The sequence below is a fragment of the Quercus robur genome, chromosome 3 (genome assembly GCF_932294415.1).
Source record: "Quercus robur chromosome 3, dhQueRobu3.1, whole genome shotgun sequence".
NCBI lineage: Eukaryota > Viridiplantae > Streptophyta > Magnoliopsida > Fagales > Fagaceae > Quercus > Quercus robur.
Window position 1 is genome coordinate 38,261,626 of NC_065536.1, and position 5,276 is coordinate 38,266,901.

A 5,276-nucleotide genomic window follows, 5' to 3' on the forward strand; every position below is an offset into this window, starting at 1 on the left:
AAGCTACTCAACCAAAGATCCAAACAACATTTTAAGCTCTCAAAAACATCTCTCAAAAAAAAAAAAATTCAAGCATTTAGATCCAAAAAACACACACACACATACTAAACAGGTCCAACCAATTTTATATTTCAAAAACAAGTTAAGACAATTTAGTGAGCATACATTAACACATGTATTTCTTATGATGGCCAAATCACATTGTACCTGCACATGTATCCAAAGTAGCAAAGAATGTTGCGTGTTGTGTGTGAAAACATCACAAGATTTCATAAGTGTCTACATGTTATGACGATTTGAGATATGTGAAAATCAATTTAACTCACATACAATCATAACTGCTTGATGGAGACTATCACCTTTGAGGTACATCCTATAACTCCCACATCTCCTAGAAGACACGCTTGCAATCATAAGTTAAGCATTTTGATTCTTTTTGCTTTTATTTTTATTTGCATTTTTTTTTTTTTTTTGTTAAGCATATCATGCATGGGCATATAAGAGAAAGAAAATAAATACCCAATTATGTCAAGCTTTTGACATTGCACTTTTGCTATGCCGAAGCATACAGATATCATTTCATGATTGGTAGGCAACAGTGGTGAGATGGTTATTTATGCCTTTCTCTAATGATTTTCTAGTCCTTCTCGTCAAAAAGTGTGATACGAGTGTTAAGTACAAGAGATTACCTAATCTTACTCATCACAAACACGAGCCACAAAACTCACTTGCTTAGTTGTGCATAGAGATGCTCATCTAAGCTACAAAAGATACAAAGTTTAGAAAACTTTGTTTCAATGGCCATCCAAGGTATACAAGTACTAACGTACACAAACACACATTATTTTTGTATTTTTCTGATTTTTCAATTTTTTTATTTTATGAAAAACAAAAATAAAGTAAAACTAAAAACAAACAAACAAAAACATGTTAAACAAAGCAAAGCATAAAAATAGAGTGGCTTAAAAACTAGAAAACAAAACACACAACTAATGCAAACAAAAAATAGAGGGAGAGAGAAAAGGTGACTAGATCACTTAAAGCCTTTTTCCTATGAATGTTCAAAATGTGTATAAAACACCTATGAACATTTAGACCCCCAAATTACAAATTACCAATTCAAGCTTATTATCAAACAATGTATGTGCAGAATATGAACATAAGCTAAACACAAAATTGATAAAACAATCTAAACCAAATAAAATCATAACCACAAAAGAAATTAAATGGCAAAGATTAAGGGAAGAGAGATGCAAACACAAAGACAACACAGCAATGTGTTATCGAAGAGGAAACCGAAGTCCTCGGCGTAAAACCTCTCCGCCTCCCTCCAAGCAATAAATAATCCACTAGAGAATCAAGTTGGGATACATGAAAGACAGAAGACCCTCCAAGCCTAATCTACCGAGTGTACCTAAGCCCTCCAAACACTTAAAAAATCTACTTTTGATTGATTGGAAGAGAGACTAATGGGTGTAGCGAAGAAAGAAAATCGAAGTGCTATTTACATATAGATCTACATATAATAGATAGTGTGGTAGAAAGGTGCATCTAGTTCTTTCTTACTATCTATTGTATTGGATTTATATACCGCTGATTCCATCCAATCCACTCATTTCATTTAAGACTTGGAATTGGAATCCCTTTTCATTTCTTCAATCATTGATAAGAACTAATAAATAACTCAAGTTTCATTCAAATGAATCATTTTTACTTAAGGTTTATACTATACTTATATTTGAAGTATAAAAAAGCAGTAGAAACTAGAAGAAACAGTGCAGTAGCAAAAAAGACTCAGTACTTCCATAATCTCATCATCTTGTTTTTTTTTTTTTTTTTTCATTCTATATCCCCCCCAGTCTCGAATCACAAGAAGTTGGAGCAGATCTTTGATCTTTTATTAGCATTCCCCTTCCTTGGATTGGGACGCATACATCGAGAATCCAGTGTGTGCAATTCATTTTGATAAGATAGATAGATTGCCCCCAATTAGTCATATAGGTTACAAAAAATCGGAGCTAGAAGAAGGGGTAGGTTGAATCTGAAAAGTACTCTGTCGGGGTAACTATGAAAAGTAAATTGCCTATAAAAAAAATGTTATGTGCTCCCAGGAAAAAAAATGGCTACTCTATTCAATAGACCAGGAACAATCGAAAAAAGCCAGACCAATACGGTATCTCTTTCAATCCTGAATATGGCGATACCCCCGATTGTACCAACCTACATATGTCTCTCCTCCATCAATCGGTACTAATTATTGTCATTTGGATTCCTCTTGACTTGATTTGTCCGATGACAAATGCAAAATGAAAGAAGGATCCTCCTGCTGGGAATTAGATCCTGCTCTGTGTCTCCCCTCTTCGCAGAAAATGGAGAGATGAATTGATCGATTCATCAGATCCTAGGTCGAGACTGACGGGGCTCGAACCCGCAACTTCCGCCTTGACAAGGCAGTGCTCTGACCAATTGAACTACAATCCCAGGAAAACTAGGTGTACAGCCTTCCCATTTTTTTTCTCATTGGATTTCATTTGAACCATTTAGTTCCGCCGTGTTGTAACAGAGACACGAAAGTCCTTTTAAATGCAATAAACTCAAAGTGGACTAATTCATGAATTGAATTCAAATGGGCCCTTTTAACTAAGCAGTAGAGTCACGCTCTTTAAACTAAGAATATAGGTGTAAGTCATCGGTTAAAATCCGAGAAAGGGCTTTTCTATTTTCCACGAAACTCCTGTCTTAGTCTTCATTTTTCAGCAGAGAATATAGATATGAAAAAAAAAAAGGTAACCGCCTGGCGAGTCGTTTTTTTTTAGTTTTTTAGTGGAATGTTCATTATGATGATAAGTAGTCGATTAGGAGAACAGCTATGTTACTACAGGGTATACTCTTCCTCATGTTTCATTATTCATATTTTATGTCCTGGGACATAATAGATATTATATATACCAATTATGAATCGCCAAAGTCTTCCTACTTCTCCATTGTTCCAATCTGATCTGAAAAACAAGAAATCAATCAAAAGTCGGTGGACCTAAATTGAATCATGACTATATAAGCTATTTTGATATTAAGATTCGATATAGATGAAATCATGGAAGCGGACCTTTGATTTCCTTGGACCACATAAGAATTCGTGGTCTGATTGAATCTTCTTGTTCCTGGGTTTCCGTGACGCGCATAGTCTTAATTTCAAGAGCGGGTTATCTCCTCTTCCAAATTTCTACTACTTCCTTGCCTTCCCTTTTCAGGGATCTCCTTGTTCTCTTCCCAGATTTTCCTCCTACTCCAACGAGGTTACGCCGAACCTTTGTCTTCTCTAGCTTATTAGATTCCGCTATAGCCCATAGCATCAACCAATATTAATTGATCCCTTCCTAACTGCTTCCCAAGCACCAACAAGCCTTCTCACAGATATGGATATGGTGAGAAAAGGATTTGGCTGACGAACCTCTCAAGGATGTAACAATGGAGAGGGTGAAAGTTGAGGAATTTGAAGAGTCACTATGTAAAGATTGTGGATGAGTCAATCTTGTTTTTCTCTAGGGTTTCTCTCTCAAAATTCTCTCTAGAAGCTCTCTATATTTCGTGGGTATAAGGGGTATTTATACTAGAGTGAGAAAGGAATGTGAAGAGTTAGTTTTTAAAAATAGAGTGGACTGGCGACTTGGCCTCGCGACTTGACTGAATCGTGAGTCCAAGCCACGAGTTAACTAAATGGCCAATCTAGACTTTTTGTCCTGTAGTGCTACAGCTGGCATGACGGTTCAGCTTCTCTGCATGCTTCACTCGTGTGCATCCTCCGGCGGCTTGTTAGTCGCGAGCCACCCGCGAGATCCAATCGCGAGTTCCTACTTCAGTGCACAGTCTTAAGCATTTCTTCATACTCTCTCACACACTACCCTTACATGATTCCCACCTAAATACAGGGTTTCTAAGTGCTGAATTACAAGCAAATTGGCACAGAATAAAACCAACAAGATGGTTGATTAAATTCAACCTTACATGCTTCCACACCTTGAAAGAACCTTTCCATTTGGCAAACCCTTGATCCAGCGGTGAGGGGGAAGAATTGAAACCGTTCAAGTTCGAAAGGAACATGAGAGCTTTGAGAAGTTCTCCAAGAGGAGCAAAAGAAGATGGAAATTGATTCTGGTTTTCGGATGAGATTATACTGTTGTTCTGTTGAATGGCTAACCACTTATAGCAATTAGGTCGAGTATGTCCAGTAGCTCCACAGTGATGACAGGGATGCTGCTTCTTCTGTTTAGACTTTTGATTATTGCTCTTCTTAGCCCTAGGGTTTTTAGTCTCTTTCTTATCAAGCTTAGGGGGTGCTCCTAAGATAGATTTACCCCTGTCTATGTTCTCACAAACTAAAACAGTTTTCACACCATTATTCTCAAATTCAACATTATTAGCAGGTGAAACAGACATAGTAGTACTGGAAGAAGCAATATTAGAGGAAGAGAAATCATACCCCAAATCGGTTCGATCAGAAGCAAATTTTTGAAAGCTAAGCATCTCATTAAGCTTTGCACTGGAAGTTCTCTCCAATTGAGCTCTAACTTGAAACAACTCTACTCCAAGCTTCTTGGTCTTTTTAGCCAAGAAATTGTTCTCAAACTGCAGTACTCCAATAGTCTAATTAGCTTCATCAAACTTTGTGGAAAGCTCTTCTCGATCAAGTTCCACATCACTTAGCTTCTTGGTGGCCAACCTATATAGTTTCTCATACTTCTTAGAAACCTTGTTCAATTTTTCATCGGCTGTATAGATATCATCTTGATCGTCCATTTTCTCGAACTTAGAATCCACCAAGTCCTCTTCATCATCTACTATTTCTGAACCCCCATCAGTAGGATCAACTGTAGTAGTGAAGACATTCAAGATTCCCTCATCATCATTATCATCTGAATCATCCTCAGGCTCAGTGTCACTCAAGGTAGAAGCAAAGGCCTTGCATTTCCCAATGGTCTTGAGATAAGTTGGACATTCTTGTTTCATGTGTCAGAAACCTTGACATCTGAACCACTTTGGTCTGGAGGGAATAGTGTATTGACTGCCATCCCTAGCATCCTTCTTCCCTCTATCTTGGCTCTTGAATTGTGAAGAACTGGATTGCTTACGGTCTTTGTCGATTCCTTTCGCATTGGCATTCTTCATGAACTTTTTGAACTGCCTTGTGATATAGGGTTTCATCTTAGAATCTTCATCATCAGAAGACTCATCGGTGTCACTGCTTTTGGCCTTTAGTGACATGCTTTTGCTCTTGC

General features: G+C 37.4%; 1 non-coding gene across 1 annotated transcript; it reads right to left on the reverse strand.

Annotated features, from left to right (window-relative positions):
• Positions 1-2,407: 2,407 nt before the first annotated feature.
• On the reverse strand, positions 2,408-2,481 carry TRNAD-GUC (transfer RNA aspartic acid (anticodon GUC)). Its single transcript has one exon. It is a non-coding gene; the product is annotated as a tRNA-Asp (tRNA).
• Between the last annotated feature and the right edge of the window lie 2,795 nt (positions 2,482-5,276).